The sequence below is a fragment of the Quercus suber genome, unplaced genomic scaffold, assembly GCF_002906115.3.
Source record: "Quercus suber isolate HL8 unplaced genomic scaffold, Cork oak 2.0 scaffold_821, whole genome shotgun sequence".
Taxonomy (NCBI): domain Eukaryota; kingdom Viridiplantae; phylum Streptophyta; class Magnoliopsida; order Fagales; family Fagaceae; genus Quercus; species Quercus suber.
In genome coordinates, this window is record NW_027070251.1 from 1 (window position 1) to 24,785 (window position 24,785).

The 24,785-nt window shown below is 31.7% G+C and overlaps 1 long non-coding RNA gene across 2 annotated transcripts; it reads left to right on the forward strand.

The window, feature by feature from the left end:
* Positions 1–18,585: 18,585 nt before the first annotated feature.
* Positions 18,586–24,236, forward strand: LOC112020046 (uncharacterized). Of its 2 annotated transcripts, XR_010626640.1 has the most exons (3): positions 19,276–19,487; positions 22,135–23,794; positions 23,883–24,236. It is a non-coding gene; the product is annotated as an uncharacterized LOC112020046 (long non-coding RNA). The 2 variants fall into 2 exon arrangements; XR_010626639.1 differs by lacking the exon at positions 23,883–24,236 and having other exon boundaries at positions 18,586–19,487; positions 22,135–23,827.
* The last annotated feature ends 549 nt before the right edge of the window (positions 24,237–24,785 follow it).

The window sequence follows — 24,785 nt, forward strand, 5'->3', positions numbered from 1 at the left end:
TTTTTTTGTCTAATTATATCTGACATGTAATCTTTATACACTTGTTTAGAATGTTATGGATATTTTTTCAAGCCTTTTTTATAGGTTCCCTCAATTTTAGTGTGTAGTAAATACTTATGCACCAAAATTAAGAATTTTTTTTTTATGAAACATGGTAAAAAATTAGACTACAGTTGAAATTCAATGGATTTTCTCTAGAAAAGAATAGATTTGTTGTTCTTATAAAAATTATAGTTTATAGCATATATCTAGAAATAAAAACCACTTGCTTTTGCAATTTGCAAAATCTGAACATCCATAAACTTAAATACGCTGATATATACAACAAATAACATTACAAAACAAAATCATTAACACACCAAAAAAAAAACTAAAAAAAAAAAAAAAAAAAACTAAACTAAACCTTGCTAATATAACTATTTTATGGCTTGACTGAGGTGAGTAATTATTGTCTTTCTTACTTTAAAAAAACTAGAAGAGAACAAATATTACATATATGGGTTGCTTTTTATCTACTCCAACTTCTATTACATCCATGCAAGTGTCCGACCACAAAAACTTTCATTGATACAGTAAATAAAGCTGATACAGATAAAGTTTGAAGCCAAAATAAGATTACCCATCAAGAATTCTCTTAACTTTTTCAACTTCTCATTTGTCAACATCCCAACCAAAGGGTATAATATATATATATATATATATTATACACACACAAAATCAAACTGAAATGAAAGAAAACAAACAGATAATTAGAGAATAATTTTCTAACTCACCTAATAAAGTTAGAAATGAAACGATTGAGGACAATCATAAAAAATCGCAGACATGGACAACCAAAAAAAAAAAAAAAAACGAAAATAATTATATAAAGTTGAATACTTGTTTTTAGAAAAACAATACACATATACACAAAATTAATTTAGCCAAAATACACAAAACAAAACTAAAAAAGTAACAACCCAAAAACCTTAATCAAAACCAAATTCGTTGAAGTGATACACCATTACTTTCAAATCTCCCCCAAAACTAAATAAATGTCACAATTGCAAAAACAATCAAAATCTGAAATTTTTTTATTATAGTTGATGGATTTGTTGTGGTCGGAGAAGAATTAGAAGATGCAATTGACCTCTTTCAATTCAAAGATGTTCCACCTATAGATGCCAACCTGTAAGCCCAAATCAATGAGACGTTTATCAAACAATCAAACTTAGAAAAAATTTATGTTCATGACTTTGATTGGATGACTGGTCGAATGCAATGAAAATATTGCATAATAAAATATCTTGATTGAAGAACAATTACTAGTTGTGTGAAGAAATCGATCGTGGCAAATTTTGATGGCTAGTTAATCCCCAAAGTGCATTCATCTCTAGAGACATTTGACTTGAGTTTTCTTCAGTAGAGGAGTAAATTTGGGTTGAATCTACCACTGCATTCGCTTGTTTATAATAGCAAAGCCAAGAATTAATGGGGGTTTTAGGAGTTGAGAAGACGACCAAGTGCAGACTGCCTAAACGTCAAGATCATTGAGTCATAAACATTGTATTGAGATTTAAGATATTGAATTGAGATTGTAGGAGAGTAAATGTTATCTTATTTTGTTCACCATCCTTATCTACTCTTCCAAGACAAATCCATAAGTGATTTATTCATAATGGACACTTGGAAGGATAATTATGGTGTGGTCTCCATATTTAACATTACAATTAAGATTTTTTTAGGATACATGGCATAAAATTGAACTCCAATTTCAAATTTGAATTGAACAATTAGAAAGATAATAATGGTGTGATCCCCACATAAATTTAGACACATGGCACAAAATTGGAACTTTAATTTGGAATCTAATTTGAGTTTCTCTTAACTTCACTTATTATTATATACTAGCTTGTAACCCCATGCATATGCATGGATACACTTAAAGATATACAATAAAATGCATAATATAATTCCTGTATATATATAATTTAAATAATATTGGTAGTCATTTTTATATTTTGTTAACTCCTAAAAAAAAAAAATTGTAACGATATTATTAGGTATAAAATGTAAATTGTCCATTTTTTTATTTATTATGAAGCACTTTTTTTTTTTTAACAATTCATTTATTCTAGACTCTTTGGTTTTTGTACTTAATAACTCACTTGGATAAATATTTATGATATAATCCCACATTTGATTCTAAAATTAAGAAATAAAACTCTTTAAGAATAAATAATTTAAAACATATGGCGTAAAATTGAAACTCTAATTTAGAATTTTAATTTAAGTTTCTCTTAATTTCACCTATTACAAGCATGTAACTCCATGCAAACACATGGATTAATTTAAAATTAAATAAAATTTTTATTATAAAAATATAAATAATTAGTCAAATTAAATTTTTTTTTAAAGCATGTAACACATGTATAAAATTAAACACAATTTTTATCATAAAATATAGATAATTAGTCAAATTATTTTTTAAAAGTAAACTTAATTAGTCACATATTAAAATTATTACCTAAATATAATACTTCTTATGATCTTTTTTTTTTGTTATGTGTGATGATTTTTGTTATGTAGTGATTTTTATTTTATTTTATTTTATTTGAGAAACATGTGATTTTTATTGAGTATATGTGATTGTTTTTTTTTTTTTTAAATTATAGTTTATTAATATTATATTCTTAGTATTTTGCACTCATTAACTCACTTGACACAAAAATTAAAAAACTTAAGTAGATACATGGCACAAGCTTAAGTGAATAATTATGATATAGTTTCCACATAAATTTAGACACATGACTCAAAATTGGATTATAATTTCAAATTATAATTCAATTTTCACTAAACTTTACCTATTTATATATATATAACTTATAAATTTGAATTTTTTTTAGTTATATGATTATGTTTTTTATGCTTTATTATGTTGGACACTTCATTTTCTACACTAAATTAACTAATTTGGCACCAAAATTTAAAAATTTAAATTAGATAGGACACGTGGCACAAAACTAGACTCTAAATTCAATTTTTACACTAAATTAATGCACTTAGCACAAAATTCTAAAATTTAGATTAGATGAGACAAATTGTGCAAAATTAGACTCTAATTAAATTCCAATTTGAAATTTAATTACATTTTCTCTCTGTTTTACCTATTATTATATATATAGATATATAGATATATAAACTAGCATGTAACCCATGTAAATGCATGAGTGCATTTAAAATTAAACACAATTTTTATTATAAAAATATAAATAATTAGTAAAATTATTATAAAAAATAGCATGTAACACATGCTGACGTATAGATACATTTAAAATTAAACACAATTTTTATTAGAAAAATATAAATAATTAGTCAAATTTTTTTTTTTTAAAAGCAAATGTAATTAGTCACATATTAAAATTCTTACTTAAATTTATTTCTACTTGTGATCTTTTTCTTTTTTTTTTTTTTTTAATTTTAATAAGATAGAACATATGGTGATCTTTGTTGTGTAGTGATTTTCATTAAGTATATGTGATTTTTTTTAAAAAAAAATTTATAGTTCATTAATATTATATTCTTTATTTTGCATTCATTAACTCACTTGACACAAAAATTAAAAAATTTAAGTGGACACATAACATAAACTTAAGTGGATAATTATAGTGTGATCCCCGCATAAATTTAGACACAATGCGCAAAATTGAATTCAAACTTCAAATTCTAATTGAACTTTCTCTAAGATTTATCTATTAATATATACTAGCATGTAATCTATATATATATATATATATAATAGGTGAAACTAAGAGAAACTCAAATTAGAATTTAAAATTAGAGTTCTAATTTTGCGCCATGTGTTCTAAATTATTTATTCTTAAAGAGTTTTATTTCTTAATTTTAGAATCAAATGTGAGACCACATCATAAATATTCATTAAAGTGAGTTATTAAGTACAAAAACCAAAGAGCCTAGAATAAATGAATCGTAAAAAAAAAAAAAAAAAAAAAAAAAAAAAAAAAAAAAAAGAGTATTTCACAATAATTAAAAAAAAATGGACAATTTACGTTTGATACCTAATAATATTTATACAAAATTTTTTAAAGAGTTAACAAAATATAAAAATGACTATCAATTGTATTTAAATTATTTATTATATATAAGAATTACATTATGCATCTTATTCTATATCTTTAAGTGTATCAATGCATATGCATGAGGTTATAAACTAGTCCATGCAAATGCATGAATGCATTTAAAAAAATTAAACACAATTTTTATTATAAAAATATATAGGATAAAGTTTAGCTACAAAATTAGTTGTAGCCTAAGACTATAACCTTACTCAATATCTTTTTATTGGAGGTGAATTTTGACAAATCTACCATTGGATTACATATTCTTCTAATATACTTCATGCTTGCAAAATTTCTAGAAAATTGAAGATGAATAGTTATATCATCAATAAATTATTTAAATTGCAAATTTTTGTAACTTAAAATTATGCATAAAATATAAGCTTATAAATCATATAGTAAATAATATCCAATTGACACAAATTTTGATATGTATATTAAGAGCGTAAAAAACATGCAATTTAACGGTTAGATTTTCAAAATATGTAGTAATGTTTATTTTATTAAGTAAGGTTGTAACCTTAGGCTATAACCAATTTTGTAGCTAAAATTTGTCTAAATATATATAATTAATCAAATTATTAAAAAAATAGCATGTAACACATGCATATGTATAGATACATTTAAAATTAAACACAATTTCTATCATAAAAATATAAATAATTAGTCAATTTTTTTTTTTAAGTAAACGTAATTAGTCATATATTAAAATTCTTACCTGAATTTAATACTACTTATGATCATTTTTTTTCTAATTTTTAATAAGATAGAATGTGTGGTGATCTTTGTTGTGTGATGATTTGTATTGAGTATATGTGATTAGTTTATTTATTTATTTTATAGTTCATTAATATTAGATTTTTAGTATTTTGCACTTGTTAACTCATTTGGCATAAAAATTAAAAAACTTAAGTGGATAATTATGATGTGATCCCTACATAATTTAGACACATGAAGCAAAATTAAATTCTAATTGAACTTTCTTATAGATATATAGATTTTAGATGTGTTGTCCTTAAGCTGTTCATTCTCCTAAGAGAATAGTATAGTTTTCTTGGTGATAAATTAATACACGCATTGGGATTGACCATACAAGTTGCATGCATGTATCAAAGGAAACATGAAAATATTTCACTTTTTTTTTTTTTTTATACAAGATAGAATTTCTACTCTAGCCTAATCTAAGTGTATATGTATGTGAAGCTCCTTCCTGAATACTTAAACCCCGACCCTTACCCCCCACACTCACTTTCTATTTATGAGTAGACGATGACATATTGGTGGAGCTCGAATAGGAATTGTGGCCAAACCTTCAACTAAATTTGTTGGCGGAATTTTAGGAATTAATGGAAGTGTTTCACTTCTGCTGGGACTCAGCTATCCTGAGGCCAAGTTTTACATGTGATGAATGACTTAGTGTCTGGGAATGCTTTTTTCTCTTTATTTTTTTTCCCCCTTTAATTATAAGGGTAAATTTTAATAAACTACTCTGAGGTTTGGGCTAATACCAACTAGGTGCAAGACTTTTAAAAAATAACCAACTTAGTCCTTAAAGACAATTTGGTCCCTAGCTCCGCTTATCACTGTTACTTTATTCTCACATTCTGTTCCCTCCTTTGTCTCATCTCAAACTCAAACACCTCTCTTCAATGTTGTTTCTATTGGTTTGGGCCTTGGATTATTTAGATCTCTAAAGAATTTAGTTCACGAGGGAATAAAGCTAAACATAAAATATGGGCATGCATATTAGTGTCCTTGAGAGAGAGCATATAAGATAGCATTTGCCAAGGATAATGCTTCAACTGAGTGATCTAATGGAACACACAGTGTGAGTAGTCTGAATTCTGGTTGATATTAGGTAAAGCAGTGGGTTCACAGTTACCATAAATAGTTTGCATTTGGGAATGGTTTATTACAACCAAAAAAAGAGAGAAGGGAGCATTGGGAGTGCAGGTATTTAGCATATTTCCTAGACGAGGGATTTGTTTTCTATCTTATTTTCACTTCCTCCATTTCTCCTAATGGGCTTCAAAGTTGGTTCGAATAACCAATTTTATTAATTAAAATAAAATCAATTAGACATAAGTGACCAATAGCACCTCAGATCCTGATGATTTTTGGTTGCGACTCCAAACTTTTGAAAAAAGAAATCCCCCAATACATACAAGTGTATGTAATGCCCTTAAATTTGCACCATTAACTCCTTAAAATATTCAATTATTTTTTTACCATCTATTTTCAGTACACTACGTACTGCCCCTGTGCACAAACGTCCTAACCAATTGACTTACATTACATGCTTAGCATTGAAACGGCATGGCTTTTGACTTCTTTGAGGTGAACACAACATCGACAATAAAAGTTTGACGCCAACGAGATAAAATTGAGAGGAAAACAAAAAACAAAAACAATAGAAAAATGAACCAATGATCTATTGTGGGAATGAATGTAATTGAGGAAGAACCTCTAGTAGCAGGCCCGATTAAAGTTTTCACCTGGGCTTAGACTATATTAGCTACTTAAAGGCCCGGTCCAAATGAACCAGTTCTCATTTAAAGTTGGGCTAGGACTACGCATGTTCTATAACTTTAATAAATTAACAAAGCCTCAATTTTTCTGTGTGATTAGTTCCGCCTACTGGGAATTCCACTTTAGGATTCGACATTTAAGTCGGTCCAATAATTTCTCTAGCATCAATTTATGACCTTGAGAAGCGAAAAAATATCGGCAGGTTCTACATAAGCAGAGGATTCATATCTGAGATGAATGGTACTACAAAAACTTTTTTGATAGTGGCGAATTAATTTGGGTTTGGTCAATCTGCATGTCACTTAAGCCTTGGCCGATTGCCCTGCAAATACAGTCTTTTTAGACGCATGCTATGGTATGAATGATGTTACACCAATGAAAATATCGAATTAGTTTTTGCATATTCGAAAATCATGCTAGAAACATAATGTTTCGTCACACTGTGCCTAGTGCCCTAGTGGTGAGGATGGTCAAAATAGTAGGCAAGTATGATTACATTATCAATTGAGAATTCAAGCAAAGTGGCTTCATTAATTTAATTTGGGCTATCTTCTCACCTATTTTGATTAGTACAACATCAATTTTTTTTTACATGAAAATATCACTAACATCAAATTTTGATTAATACAGCATCATTTTCACATGAGAATATCGTTAATATCTTTTTTTATTATCTTTATCTATATATAATATAGAGAAATGTTTAAAAAATGCCTTAAAGTTATTGGTTTATGAACTATTTTTAGAAACATTTTGTAGGAAAACGATAAAATAATTAATTTTGTTAACAGTTTTTTATATTTCCCAGGAAAATAATGTCAAAACTATCTTTTATTAACAATTACCTTAAGGACACCTATTAACATGACCCTATAATATAAAAGCAAAACGTTTGATTTTTTGTTGACCACTCATTATTTTGCTACATAATTACATAAATTAATGCCACGTATATATTTAAAAATACCAAAGAGTTGTGTCTTTTCGTTTGGTGAAAATTTTAGTGATATTTTCACTTTTCAGAACCATTGTGTTCAGTCATTTACAGTTAGTTAGTTACAATTCCAAGCATGTTAATCACATTTAGCACATGTTGGATTTATTAATACACATAAGGAATAATAGAACCAATAGGATGAGGCCATGTGGGCCAATGAGATTAGAGCTAGACTTCTATAAATACATTATTGTAATTCAACATTAGAGATCAATAGAAGAATAAATCAATTGCTTAGTGCATTAGTGCATCTCTCTCTCTCTCTCTCTTAATATTTTCACTTCCTCCATCCCTCCTCATGGGCTTCAAAGTTGGTTCAAATACTCAATTTTATTAATTAAAATAAAATTAATTAGACATAAATGACCAATTTTACCTCGTATTCTAATGATTTTTGGTTGCAACTCTCTTTCTCTTAATATTTTCACTTCCTCCATCCCTCATCATGGGCTTCAAAGTTGGTTCAAATACTCAATTTTATTAATTAAAATAAAATTAATTAGACATAAATGACCAATTTTACCTCATATTCTAATGATTTTTGGTTGCAACTCCAAACTTTTGATAGAAGAAATCCCTCAACATTTACAACAAGTGTATGTAATGCCCTTAAATTTGCGCCATTAATTTCTTAAAATATTCAATTATTTTTTACCATTTTTTTCAGTACACCGCCCCTATCCGCAAATGTCTTAACCTTTAACCAATTGACTTAAATTACATCGCTTTTAATTTCTTTGAGGTGACCACAGCATTAACAATAAAAGTTTGACACCGACGAGATAAAATTCAGCGGAAAACAAAAACAAAACCGATAGAAAAATGAGATTAAAATTTTCAACTGGGCTTTGACTATATTAGCTACTTAAAAGCCTGGTCCAAATGAAACTAGTTCTAACGTGGAAAAAGGGTATGAAAACGTGTCATTCATTTGCTACGGCTATTGATTCCACTGAAATCCAGTCTTTGGGCCCTTTTTTATTTCAACCTTAGCCCAGTCCTTATTTAAATTTGGGCTAGGACTACACATGTTCTATACCTTTAATAAATTAACAAAGCCTCAATTTTTCCCTGTGAGTTTCTAAAAAACAAAAAAAATTTCCCTGTGATTAGTTGGGCCAACTGGGAATTTCACTTTTTTGATAGTGGCGAATTTGGGTTTGGTCCATCTATGGTGTCACTTAAAGCCTTCGGCAGATTGCCCTGCCAATGCAGTAAATTTTAGATGCATATACTATGCTAGGAATGATGGTACTCCAATGAAAATATCAAATATATTTTGCATAGAGAAATGCTAACAAGTGCTCTTAGGGCACTCGTTAATAATCCATTTAAATAAAATTTTTATAGGAAATGAAAAAAAAGTAATTAATATTTTAACAGCTTTTTTCATTTCCCATAAAAGTGGTATCAAAACTTTTCTAGATTATTAGCCCTAAGGGCACTCGTTAGCATTTCCCTTTTGCATATAAGGAAATCATGTTGGAAACATAATGTGGTGTCACGCTGAATTGGGTATTCCAGGGAAATGTGTAACTTGTTGTAAGTGATATTATTGTCATTGATACTGTTGTTGTTACCATTGTTTTTTTTATGGGAGTTGTTACCAATGGAATTATTGTTTTTTTTTTTTTTGGTAAAGACCAATGGAATTATTGTTATTACTATTATTTGTTTTTGGGAGTTGTTACCATTTTTTTATGGGAAATTTGTACCTTGTAATAGTTTTATATGACAATTACATGGAATTGTAGATAAACGAGGTAAGGCCAGAGGTGAGGATGGTCAAAATAGTACGCACACAAACTTGAGTAACATGCTGGCTTCAATATTGATTTATGTCTTACTTTAAGCTTTTTCAAATTATCTTGACAGGTGGGACTACTAGGAGTTCTAGAAGTGAAGGGTGTGACTAATATAATATACTCATACAGATCAAATAAAGAAGGATGTGCACAACACATTGTTAGCAGAAAAAACTATTAGTCTGTGCCACGACTAGGGATGGAGCCATAAATCTTTTCTTGAAGGGGTAGGCCCTATGACCAAGATGATACTATATAAATCTATATCACAAAATGAATACACACGTACACTCGTATATAGTTATATATGCTTTTGTTGTTTTGCTTGAAAAGATGAACAAAATTTTGCATATTATGCAAGAGATAACAAAATTAAAACTATAGAAAAATTCGTAATTTAATTTCTTTTTTATAGATGTTTTAACATCGTAAATTTGTTTTATATATTGATTTATTTCATATAAAATTGGATAAGTCATACATTACTTAATTAGATTAATTAAGTAGGTGAAAGATTTTTAAGTTTTATGTAAAAATTAACTCAATTTACATTGATCACTTATGCTGAATTTCTAAGTATATTTTTAGTTTTATTCATGTGTTATGGGATAATATTTGGCTATGAGATAATCAAATGTTTAAAGGTTTAAAAGTTTTTTTAAAGCAAAAATAACCGCATGACACATGAATAAAACTAAAAATATAATACATTGATCACTATTGATCACTCGCAAGCAAAAATATATTACATTAATCATGTCATTGCAAAAATTATGTTTCTCTCTGGCTTAGGATAGAACAACTCTATCCCGCGGCGGTGTAAACTGTCCCAAATAAATGGGAGTATGGGACAATAACTTGATGGGCTTGTTTTGGTGTCGTTGCAAATAGCCAAAACAATCTTTGTCCTTTCTCTATGATTTTAGGACATTACAACTCTGTCACGCGGATATACCCTGATTTTTTTTTTTGGGCTTAATAAGGCAAGGATATACCCTGATTTGTGTTTGTACATGTAGGTTAAAAATTATTTCTCAAGGAGACAGATACGGAACTTAGGGCCTAAGGGGCTGAGGCCAAAATATTTAAAAAATAGTAATATAGTATATATATTTAATGAATATTTTAACAATTGAGCCCTTTGTATGAAAATGATTATTTTTGGCTCCCCTCCCTCCTCCCAAGAAGTTACAAGCTGGCCTTTGAAATAAAGATAAAACTCAACAGACAAACACCCACACTATAACATCTGCAGCATACCGTGTTGGCTGTCTCTCACTCTTTCTTCTCTCATATTCAAGCTACTTTTTTTCTTTTTCTTTTTTATGAGTGCTAGAATTGGTTATTTGAATTTTTGTGAAGGAAACATGACTATTTTTGCTGAATAGAAAGATATGTGCGCAAAACAAATAACAAGAAAAAGAGATAAAAACAAATTACAAACTAAGTTAATGTACTTGTGGGACCTACAAAATTCCCTTTGAATTTCACACAATCTATTTATTGGTTGATTTTGAAGTGACTTGAAATGTCGGTTTCTGATGTGCCGCCTGCAAGCAAGAACTAGATACATGTCATTGTCCCATTTAAAGAAATAAGGTTTGGAGGTTAAAATGAATGGGACTTTTTTCTCTTTATGCTCTTGGTTGATGCTTGTTAGCGTTTTTAATAGGGTTGAATGTATAGTTATGGCTCATTTGAATTTTGAATTTTCTACTTCCGTAGACTCGAACCCAATGAGTAGGGTGTTACTGTGGTCACTCTCAAATGAAAGACGCCAACTCAAATCACTCTTTTACCCATTTTTCTTTCAAAAAAAAAAAAAAAATCTATTTATTCTATCTTAGTTCTTTGTTTCTCCAATGAATACATCTCCATGAGATAAAAATTTTAGCCTGCACATACAAAACTCAAATCAATTTTTTTTTTAATTGTATTACAAATAAACCATTCAATTTGTATTTTTGTTAATGTTTTGGGACAGGTATATCGTTGCAGGACAGAGTTGTTCTGTCCTAAGCTAGGGAGCAAGGACAAAGATACAGTTAATCCATTGAACAAGTTTTGGCTATTTGCAATGACAACAATGCTAAGAATAAAATTGTTAAGCTAGAGAGCCAGGACAAAGATACAGTTAATACATTGAACAAGTTTTGGCTAATTGCAATAACAATAATGGTAAGAATAAAAGGAATAAAATTGTTATGCGGTAAGAAAATGGAGAACTAAAGAGGTTTTTTTTTTTTTTTTTTTTATAGAGATAATTACAATATGCTGCTAACCCCCGCAGCTTGAATCTTTTCCCCCTAGACCTCTAAGCATTTTGTGCATTGGGAGAACTAAAGAGGTTATTAACCCATTTAAAGAACTAAGTGCATGTTTGGTACACTGTAGAGGACATTGTTATGAATATTTATTATTGTCCCTATTTTTTTTTTTTTTTGGAGAAAGTTATTGTCCCTAAATTTGGTTGTTATATATGGAAAACTAGTAAAAGATAATGTATAAGGAAAATTTATATTTTTGGAAATATATTAATTTTAAAACCTATTTTTTTTTTTTTGAGTGAAATTTTAAAACCTATTATATGCTTTAATGAATAGAAATTACATCCATTTTAAAGAGAAATAGTTATTCTTCAATTTAAAGAATAGGTATTCCTATGTAATAATTAATCCATGTAATAAAAATGCAACCAAATGACTGAATTGCTATAACTCATGAATAATTTTTTTTTTTTTTTTTTGAGAAGGTAATAACTATTTTATTACGGGAGCTATTACAACATACAAATTGTAGGGACAAGGGGCCCAAATATATATTGGGCCTTGGGTCTTGTCCAAGGAGGCTCAGTAGTCCGAGGGTAGATTAGTAGTAAGGAAGACGTAAGACGTAAGACTGTGAGCTCCACGAGCAAGTTATGACTGTAAAGGCTAAGGGAGATGGTCTGAGAAAGAATATCCCCTCAGCTAAACGAAGCAAAGATCAAAATGTGTATCCTATCATCCAGGATGACGTACCAGGAAGTTCTATTGATAAGGATATGCACTGTGAACGTACAGGACAAATGGGAGCTAAGAAATATCTAAGAGAAAGCTGCTACCACCGCATTGAATGCTCTATAGCTAACTCTCTAGCTGCATTAATGAGGAAATGATGTCTGAATAGTGCTTTTTAGCCTTACAGCTACCCCTAAAAACTTCAGAAGGGTGCTGATGGGACAATGATCAACACAAGCAATATGTTGTCCACGTGGAGGGTAGAGATGAAAGGGGGGATGTAGTATAAATTAGAAGGGAGGCCTCAAGAGAAAATGATGGAAGAATTAAGACAGGAGTACTGTAGCGATTAAAACTGTATTTGTAACCAACTTCAAGTAATATATATAAGAACTGATTTCCTCGGACTGTGCTGAGTATAATTTTCCTTAGATAAATCCAATCCATTTTTGCTTTATTGTCTTCTGGATCCATTATAGTTGTTACCCAACTTATTATAGTCTAATTTTATAACCCACTCTCTACAAATTCATTGTATTTGGCTTATTGGGCCTAAATCCACTTCCTGTTTGGGCTTAGGACTCAGTTTGTGTCCTTACACAAACCATACCCTAAGATATAGAGGTCAAATGTGTTGGACCTTTTCTTACTCTATATATATTCTATCTCATTTTGTTTTTACTGTACGCATCTCCATGCATAGACGAAACTGGGATCTAAACTTAGGGGGCCATAGCCTTAATAAATAAAAATATTCTGTAAAATCCAACCAGCATATATTTAATGTTAAGAAAATATCAACAAAAAAAAAGAAGAAACAAAATAATTGTTTTAAATACATTTTAACTTAGTCATCTAAAAATAGAATTCAACATTCTTTTATATAACAAAAATCATCTATAATTGATTTTGTACTAAATTTTGCAACAATCTCCCCTTCAATTAAAAATAAAATAAAATTGAAAAATCTTTAAATAAATAATTTACAGAGTTTAATCCTATTTGAGCAATTATATTAATTCACAATTCAAATAGTTTCTTAACTTGTAAGGATACCAAACTTTATCCGATATGAAAAATGATGTTTCCAATATTTCATTGGAATTACTTATTTAATTCATTAAATGTTTGATAATTTCCATGTATTACAATCATATTGAGTTAGTTTTTTTGAATTTAAAAACATGCATATTGTAAGGACCAGATTTGAATTCCTAGCCTAAAAATATGAATGGACTTAGGCCCAAAAAGCCCAAAATAATGAATTTGTAGAGAAATGGGTTAAAAAATTGGGTTTTAGTTAATCGAACAACAGATTCAGTAGGTTGATGGTGAAAGAATGAAGATGGACAAGTGTAGAATGAATAATAAATGTCCTCGGCAATATCCAAGGAGACTGGTTCTTATATAATGATCTTAAATGTGGTTACAAGTTTGGTTCTAGATTGTTACAGTATTTCTTCCCTCATTTTTCGATACCCTAGTCTCATTGCCTCCACTTTCTTTTATCCTCCTTTTTCTTTTGACCCCTATCTTCCTCGTGCATACCAGGTGAGTTAGCTGCAGTGTATTTAATGTGGATGTAGCAGCTTTCTCCTTAGATATTTTAGAACCCTTTCCTGTCCCGAGCTCCCATAGTTCTTATCCATATCAACTAAATGTTTCTGTGATGTTCCTTCGGATGGCAGATCATCTCTACGGATATCGGCCTCGGTCATCCGAGGTGGCTCTTATCCTCGGCACAACCCCCTGGGCTGTCATGATCTAAACTGACTTCTCCGTTTGCCAACATGGGCCCTTTTGACAGTGTTTGCCCCCTCCTCGAAAGCCTTTAGTCCTCGGCTTGGGCCTTAGGTCCATTACATACCCAAATAATGGGCTCCGGGGCCCAAGGCCCTTCCCACATATATTGGTAAATGTTAATAAAAATGCTAAAAGTACTACAATTTTTATTTTTTATTTTTATAATTGATGATACATTAATTTATAAAATTTATACAGTAAAATTTGTAAATACTAGTGGCTACACACTCCACATTAGCACCAATTTATTAACACAACTATTCAATTTCATAATGCCCCACATAAAATTAGCACTAATTTAGTAACAAACAACCATCAATAACTAGGAAGTTATAAAAAAAAGAAAAGAAAAAAAAAGAGTTAAATATTTTAATTTTTTTAGTTAAAAATTAATAGACACATACACGGATACACTTGCCACCCCACCCACAGATTAATTAATGGCCACACGTGCACCCCCAATCTCACTCGATCTCCCCAATACTTCCGTCTCTTTCCTCTTGTTTCGTTCTTATGGTATATAACTATATATATTCCTCCTCACGCATAGACGATGAGGACCATTTAATTAATCATGATTAAATATATTATCTCATAGCCAAAGATCTGAGTCATATAGGCACAGACATTAAGGACAAATAAGATCGTTTCTTGATTGATCAAAAAAAGATTGTTTCTTGGACAGTTAATATATTGAAAAAGTTTTGGCTATTTGCAATGAAACCAAAAATCATTGAATACAAGGGAGTTTAGGTAAGCAATGGGATTTATAAAATTGGGATTACAAACTGAAAATACTAAAAACTTATATTATATACACAAATAGAGTAGTTTAGCTCTTTCTGATTTGAGTTTTGTATATGTAGGTTAAGAATTTTAACTCTTGGAAATGTATTCATAGTAGAAGGAATTAGATGGAATAAAGAGATATAATAAGCAAAGGTCCAACACATTATTGACTTGAAATGTCAGTTTCTGTACGGCCTGCAAGTGAGAACTAAATACGCGATTGTTGTCCCATGAATTTTTTTTTCTTAACTCTAATAAACCGCCTTACAATACGGAATGCATGGGGCTTAATTAGCAATTAGGTCATCTGTGGAATTGTGTTGTCAGATTTATTAACTCTGTATCGCAACTTGCAAGAATAAATAAAAGGCGGAAATACCATTTTCGTCCCTACATTTTTACAAGATTTCCACTTTGGTCCCTAAATTTTTTTTCCACCAATTTTAGTCCCTGTCCTGAAAAGCGCCTCTCATTTTAGTCCCTAACGTTACATCTGAGACGGAATTCGCTGAGCTGGCAAACGGCACAAGTGAAGAACATTAAAATATTATCCACTTAAGGCACGTGGCTTTCCCGCCCTGCCAGTTAGTCACGTGCTGGCAAACCCCAAACAACTAAAACTAAAAACTAACAAAAACACTGAGGCCTAAGAAACAAACCAAATACTAAATACTAAATACCAAATACCAAATACCCTAACCTCGGTGAAATCACCATAGACGACACAAAAAACCCCTGTCAGCAAGCACAAAAAACCCCAAATCATCAAGCACGATCCCTAGCTTCAGAGTGATTGTAGCAAAATTTGATGAACTGAGCTGAATATGTAGTTTATAAAGTCACGTGAGGGCCACGTGACCTCTTACAGGCGGGAAAGGGACTAACTGGCAGGGCGGGAAAGCCACGTGCCTTAAGTGGATAATATTTTAATGTTCTTCACTTGTGCCGTTTGCCAGCTCAGCGAATTCCGTCTCAGATGTAACGTTAGGGACTAAAATGAGAGGCGCTTTTCAGGACAGGGACTAAAATTGGTGGAAAAAAAATTTAGGGACCAAAGTGGAAATCTTGTAAAAATGTAGGGACGAAAATGGTATTTCCGCCTAAATAAAATTGTTGTGTAGTAGAAATAAACGGCAAAATGGGGCTAGTCTAGCCACTTGCAATTAATCGGGAAAAAAAAAAGTTCTCTCATAATAAAAGGCAATATTGTTTTAAAAAAGACAAAAAAAAAATTTCTTAAATCTTTGATATTGTATTAGAAAATGCGAGACATAACTTTGAGATCATGATAAAATATAAACAATAAAATGAACAAAATTTCATAAAAAAAATTAATACTAATATATATACAGAGAAAGAGAAGCATTAACGTAGTTTTGACTATTTTGCAATCACATCAATGGTAATAGTGATCAATGTAAAATACATTGATGTCAGAAAACTTGTTCAATGTATTAACTGTCCAAGAAATAATTGCAATAACACCAATGGTAATAGTGATCAAGGTAATATACCAAAAGGATGCCATGGTATATTCTGTCCAAGAAGTGCGTTGGGGGGTGGTTTAAGTTTTTATTGGTCAGGGTGTGTGTTTTGGACACCACCTACCATAAGTTCTCTTTTGAATTTCAGACAATTTATTTAATTCACTCTGGAGTTACTTGAAATGTCGGTTTCTGTTTGGCTTGCAGGGGAGAACAAAATAGGAGATTGCCCCATTTAATTAAATAACTAAGATTTGGCATCAAATACCATTAATTTCACACAACTCCAGCTTATATGCCATGTGTCTCGTAGCAAAATGTAATATATTTTAATTTGCTAATAGCCAAAACTTGTCCAATAACATCAATGGTAATAGTGAACAAGTTTTGACTTTAAATCTTTCTTTATTAATATTACCATCGATGTCATTGAACAAGTTTCTTTAAACCTGTCCAAACTAAAAAATGCAATATGTTTTGCAAACCAAAACCTGTTCAATGACATGAATGGTAATAGACTAATAGTGACCAATGTTAATATATATTGATGTATATTACATTATTATTATTATTATTTTGATTTGTTAGGGTGTCATGAAAAACATATGAACACGTTTTGGCTTTAAAACTTTCTTTATTTGTTGTTGTAATTATCAAATTAATATAAATAAATAAATATATATATATATATATATTATGTTGTGATATGAACTGACGGAGCTGACGAGTTCATTTGCACATGGACGATCCCATCAATACAGACGAATCCAAACTTTGGCTAGGTAAGTCAATTATATGCTTTACTGACGAAGATATCCAGACCATTCAATGCAGGCAATCAAACCCAAAATGGTTACAGGGACAACTGTACAATCCGTTGAAGGACAGTGATGACACATTAAACGGCCCCAGACGTTACCAAAAGGAGCATTAAGACCTCCATAACTACCCCAACGACTAGAGGCCATAAGAAGATATATAAGTCCCAGACATCGCCAAAGAAAAGGAGAGACAAGTAAGAAAGGAGATTGTTTATTTGCTTTTCTGTTCATCTTATATTGCTTTTCTTTTAAGAGAGTTTCATATTCTGACTTTGGCATCGGAGGCGTTGTGGCAGGCACCACACCGGTGTCCATCTGTAGAAGTTGAAGGATCATCTCCATCCGACGAGTAGTACTGATGAGTTCTCATTCATCAGTTTGGGTACTGACGAGTTTACACTCATCAGTTTTTCATCAGTTTGGGTACTGATGAGTTCACACCCATCATGAACAATATCAAATTCAAAAGAGATCATCACGGATGGTTTTAAAAAAGAAAAAAGAAAAAAGCTCTATATTATTTTAGAAAAGATAAAAACATTTATCTCAAATCTTTGATATTGTATTAGAAAATGTGAGCCATAACTTTGAGACCATGGTAAAATATAAACAATAAAATGAATAATATTTCATATAAAAAAAAAATAATAATATACAGAGAAATGGAAGCATTAACGTAGTTTTCGCTATTTGTAATGACATCAATAATAGTGATCGTTTATCCAAAAAAAAAAAATAATAATAATAGTGATCAATGTAATATACCAAAAGGATGCCATGGTATAGATCTCATCTGGGTGTGTGTTTCGGACATGACCTACTAATTAAGTTTCCTTTGAATTTCACACAACATATTTATGGACTTTGGACTTTGGACTGACTTGAAACGTCTGTTTCTGTTTGGCCTGCAAGAGATAATTGCTAGATATGAGACTGTCCCATTTAAAGAACTAAGATTTTGATGAGGTTTTTTGGACCTTTTGTTTATCACAGATTAATTATATGCCATGTGCCTCAGAGCCAAATTGAACTTGCACGGTGACAGGTCATTCACACCACGATACCTCGGTGTTTTTCAAGTGCTTCCAAAATTTATTCATAATAACACCAACACAATTACTCTAGAAAACCACTTTAACATATGAACGACTTACCATACGTGTGATACGTGATATACACGTCTCTCGAATTTTTTTTCAACTATAAATAAAGGGAAATGTTAACCATTTTGTTCATTCAACAAACATACATTGCTAGAGGCAAAACATGGTTTCGGAGAAAACTGTCTCCACCATTGTAAGGGCGGTGATGATTATGATACTCACATTGTTCATTGTTAACAGCAAGCCTGTTGAAACTAAAAGGCTTTTTGTTGTTGTCATGAAGTCATACAAGCTTGAGACAGCCAAGGTGGTGCCAGTTTCACAGGTTCGAGCCCCGACTCCACCTTCTGCGTCTAATTCATGCACTTACTTGCCTGGACCACCCGGTAAGGGTTCAAGCTGCCACCATCATTGAAGATAATGGAGCTTGCTTACTTAGCGATTTGGTCATCTGTGTAGTTTGTACTCGCGTTTATTCTGTATCGCAATATTAAATAAAATTGTTATGTTAATGAAAAAATAGCTCTAGCCACTTGCCAAAATTTTGTTTTATGTTTATTTAGTTGCAATTAATCGTAGCAAACGAAAAAAAAAATGTTCTCTCCTCTACAGTATCATCGGTTGGTGTTTAAGCCTAGGAGTTTACGTAGGCAAAAGTTGACAGGACAGCTTCGATTCATCGCCTTGTAGCTTCTTTTCTTTTATTTATTATATATATATATATATATAGAGTATTTGTTAAGCAGCGTTTGAAATTACATTTTCGTCCACAAAATTTTAATGTGCCAATGCGTGTTAAACTGGGTGGTTTTTCGTAATTTGAGTCTGACCACAATAAGTCAATAAAGAGAAGGTCCAGAAACAGGGAAAGAGAAAAGAAAAGTGAGTACTTTCTCAGTCTTCATGGTATGGCCTTTTTTAGGAGAGGTTATTCACCGTTAAGGATTTCTAATCTTCCCTATGGTGAGGTTTTTGTCAACACATCAAGTACTATGGCTCTGAGTCTGACCACAATAAGCCTCTGCTCATGGCCTTGAAGGCAGGTCTTTTTTTCTTCTTTTTTGGTTTTCTGGCTACTTTCAATTTCTGTTTTTTGGCTTTCTCGGGCTTTATTTTGTCTTTAGTTTTTTTTGAAGTAAATGCGTAAAGCTGAGTTTTTTAGCATCTGGATTCTTTTGTAACTAATTGTATTAGTCGATATGTGATGAATTTTTTAAAGGGGTTTTGAGTTTTGGGGTTCTGGGCGTGTGAAAGACTATAGAACTTTTTTTTGGGGGGGTTCGGTGGGTTTGGCCCTTTTGTGCATGTTAAATTTAGCCGACCCCAACATTTTGCAATTAAAGACTTATTGTTATTGTTGTTTAAGTATGTTAAAAATTGTTGAAATTTTGAGGGTATTTTTATTGTTAGATCACCGGGTGCTTTGCCATCTGGGTATAGGAGATTTTTTCCTTTATGGTGAATTTTCCTGTGGGTAATTATTTTATTATTATTTAAGAATCGCCTTAGGGTAATTAATGTCAGTTAATTACCAGACGATATTGCCTTCATGGTGTGAGTTTGCCTTAGGCTTAGGGTTATCAAAGTTTTTTTTAATGACTTTATTATTATTAGTTTTTGTAATGTTTTCATTTGAAAATGTTGTGCTGAACGTCTCCTCAAAATTATTTTCATGGTGAATGTTGTCCGATGGATTGATGAATGTCGAAACTTAGATTCATGAGATGTGCCATTTATAGGCTGCTTTTGTTAATACTTAATAGACATTGTTGTTTGAGTATTATTTTTGGTGATTATACTGTCATTGGATGCAATTGATTAGTGATTGGGCTTGTCCCGTTGATGATAGTTTGATTTTAATTGTGATAATGGAACTGTATTCTCTTTCTAGTCTCCAATTTTTAGTTTTTTGGTAAATACGGCTTGCATAAATAACTTAAGTTCTTACAAAACGACTTGACTGAGGCTCAAAGTTATAAAACTCTGATAAAATAAAATAAAAAGGTACATTAGAAGGGGATCTTCAAATAACATGACATCTGAAAATAAGGAAAAGCCTCTCTTCGCTAAAGCATTAGCACACTTGTTGGTTTCTTGATACTCTGATAGCTGTGCTTCACTTCACAACTATGGAAAGCTTGGACTAAATTCCTGCAGTCATGTGCAATGCCACAGATAAGAATGTTAGGACAAGAAACACTTTTTAAAGCTAATAAAATTTCCATAGCAGCCAATTTCACAATTAAATAATGGATTCCTAACTCCCTAGCTAAAATGAGACCATGTCTAACTGCCCAAACTTCAGCTAACACACTCGAAGCTTGCTGATGCAGGGCATTTAAGTTGTTTTACATTTGTAGTTGGACAGAAAACCAGTAGCAATAGTTGCTTGTGTCTAAACAGTGAGTTAGAGGTTGCTATTGTAACAGCAATCACTTAGAGCCATTTGTACTTAGTTAATTAGTATGTTAGTTGGTTATATTGCCAATTACCAATTAGGTTAAGTCTTTAATTGAGCCAATCCATTGGCTGCTAGTATAGTGCAGCTTGTATAAATAGCAGATTAGGCCCTCCGCTCTCTTTTGTATGTGAATGAAATAAGCCTTTTAGAGCTTTTCTTGAACTTTGCAGAGGTTCCTAACCACCTATCAATTTGTTCTATGTAACTCACATTCCATTTAGTTCCAATTCATATCACAGCCCATCACTTTCCCTGCATCACTTGCCCAATAGCTCTGTGGAATCTGTTTGCCCAGTTACTCTCTGCATTTTGAATAAGTCCACCCTCACCAGCCTGGCCTGTGCTCCCCCGGGAGGATGATAGAGACAGAGAGAAATATAACTACATCATTTCAGTCAATCCAACTACAATGACGCTGTTTCAGTCAAACTTAATTCAAACAGCCAAAGCCCCAAATTGTGCTCTGTCTAATTACCTCTCTCAGGTTTAACACGTGGTGCAATTAGTGGAAACGTGTGTTTAATTACTGATCACAGGCTGTCAATTTGTTAAGAGTTGTTAGAGTTCTGTCAGAGAATTAGTTCTTGTTTACCACCTAAATTGATCTAAAGCTAAAGCTTATCTCAGTCCTATTAATAGGACTCTTGTATTGCATTACAGAGTGTGCTGTATAATATCAGATTCAGATATTTTTCTATCTCTGTTTTACTCTCACACATACAATCTCAAACTCTTTCAGAGGAACCATCGGTATTGAGTTGAACGGAGGTGTTTCCCATTTCAGAAACATAGTAGACCTGGCTGTAAAACAGAGATAGATACTTTAGTCTCGGGTTAAGGCATTTATTGCTGAAAATTACTGCATTTCTATGCAGCCAAAGATTCCATATGCCTGTCAAAAACATGATAGCCCAATGGATAGAAGATTGAGCATGAATAACATAACAATTGCCATTCCTTTTGAACCAGGAATGAAGGGGGTTTCCCAAGAGAACCCCACTTCATTCTTGTGGAAAAACTACACGTTGAACATAGTTTGGGTTTTGTTATTTGCACTTTAATATATCTTGTGGAGAGGTTACATATGTTGCAATGGCAACAGACAATTGGAACTTTTCTTGGTTTTGTAGCCAAATATGACAGAATATGTGTTATAAAACAAAAAAATAACTCTGATGGAATTCTATGATCTATGCCACTCACAATGATTGTGTATTGCATACAGAATTCAGTGTTGGATAACCTGTAGATCGGAGATACATTGCAGCCTACTCTGGGCTGAATCCTGGTGCTAGCGGTGACCAGAAACTCTTCCCTTGCTGTAATGAGTAACCTGCCCTTGCCTATTAATATATATTTTAATTATAGCTTTGCTTCATCCAATTTTTTTTTCAGTCCTCCAGATCTGAACTGTTGTTGTGCTGACTGCCTCCCTACAATTATTTTTATGGTGAATGATGTCTGATGGATTGATGAATATTGAACCTTAGATTCATGAGAAGTGCCATTGATAGGTTGCATTTGTTAATAGATGTTGTTTGAGTATTATTTTTTCTAATTAGTGATTGGGCTTGTCCCGTTGATGTTAGTTTGATTTGGAATGTGATAAAGGAACCATTATTTCTTTTCAGTCTCCAATTATTTGTTTGGCTTTTGTTATTTGCACTTTTATATACCTTTTGGAGAAGTTACATATGTTGCAATGGCCGATTAATCAAATTTATAAACGGTCTATTGAGATCTTTGGGTGAGTCTATTGTTATCTTACTATATATAAAAAGAGAGAGTTTTACCTGTGTGTTTGTTGTGTAATAAAACAGCAGTAGAAGGGACAGATGATAGGTTGAAATCAATTGTGTTGGGCTGGAGAGAGAGTTTGGGCCTTTTTTCCTATTGTTATCCATTGCCAGATTTTCCTCACGATTTTTCTCCCAACCATTAGTGACACCAAGTAGTGAGTACTGATAGAGAAACACGGATAGAAGGAGGTGGTATTGCATGTTTCCAATATGTGTAGAAGAGAGGAGAAGAAGAAAATGATTCTGCTACATATTTCTGCTACAAATTAGGACTTCAGGATTTTGGGTTGTAAGTTGGGCATTAGATCTTTCATGTTTTTCAATTACTAAGAAAATGATTTATTGATGGATGGATTACAATATGCCTCCATGCTTAGGAACTTGGAGGAAAGAGAAGAGGGAGAAAGGGAAAGGAAGGTTGCAAGTGATTATGAATTGAATTTTAGGTACTTTAATGCGGATGCATTTGAAGTGTTTGTGAAAATGAACAAATTGGCTTTTGGGTAAGTTTCTGTTATTTGTTTGTTAGTTTAAATGATGATATACGCATGATGAAACACATGGCAATAAAACATGATGTTAGTTTTCATGTGAAGTGTTTTTCTTAAGGGTCAGAACCTTAAGGAACTCAACCTGAGTGTATAATGATGGATGGCCACATATTATTTGTGTATAAGGAACTCAACCTGAGTGCATATGTACAGCTATCTTTTAGATTGCTTTTGTTTCTTTTCTGATTTGTATCATGTATAATGATGCTATTAATGTTTTCTCTATATCTTTATTTTGCTAGACAGGAAGCAGGACTTATACAGTTATACCAAGGGTCCAGCCAATGCCTTTGTAGTTGTTGTGGAAAAAACTTCTCCAATGATCAAGAAGGCTTAACCCCGTGTTTTTGAGAGATTCTTTGCCCACATAAAAAAAATTATCCAAAATTATCAAGCTGATTCTCTTACTTGTAGCTCATTGAAGCTTATATCATATTATTGTACTATAGTCCTAATTTGTGCTTTTGTACTTAATAGGAGCAAATCAAGCATGCTGAGGAACAATTTAACTATGTCTCGCTGTTATTTTCTTGAGGTTTAGTGATTATAAATTATTTCATTTCGTAGACTTGACTTACTTATTCTAATAAGGATATGCCACTTGATTTTTCAGTTTATTGCAGATTTACTATGAGCAATCACCAATTTGTTGGATCCAAACCAGAGAAATCTTCGGTTAAAAGGAACTTATAAATATTTCATCTTTCATTTTTATGCTAGAAATCTGGTCTTCTTAGGTCTTTTCTTTCGTTTTCCCAGATGAGAGAAGATGTCGAATAAAGGTTCTCTATTTGTTATACCTTTTCTACTGTAAGCATAGCATGAATACATATTGTGTTTTGGCGTATATGACTTTACTGAGTGATTTTTCACATGGAAATGTTTTGAGTAGTGTATTTAAAGACCTATTCTCGACTTTCGGTTGAGAATAAAACAATTGTATCATACAAACTTGCATTGCAAATGCAATCAAATAATTTCATTTTTTTTTTCTTTTAAATTTGATAAATTTGGATACTGATACTTGATTCTAAGCTAGTAGTTTTTATTAGAGAATTCAAGTTCAGTTACGTGGAAAACATCTCAAAGGGCTGTCCTTGTCTGTGGCTAGCTAGCCTAGCTTACTCATAAGGCCCGGTGAATCCTCAGGTGCTGAGACAAATTTCTAGTCCAAACTCCAAGACAAATATCCAATGGCTTGGATGGTCTCTTTTATGTGGGCTTACCTACTGTAGACATGGTTCATGTAGTGTAAAAGGTTCAAGTTCCTGATGACTTCTCGGAATTCAACACTGCACTAAAAGCTGCTTAAGATAAGTATAGATTTTTTCATGGTAGTCACAGTCATACAAATGTGTTACTTTCCATAGCATTATTCTCGTCTCACGGAATTGATTAAGAACCCCTAGAGGCCAAGACAGTGGGTTTATGTTTTTATTATTATCATGTCAATTAAAGATATTCATGAATTTCCTATATAGCACAATCCATGTTCACCATTTATGCCGCAGTCTTGGTTCATACAA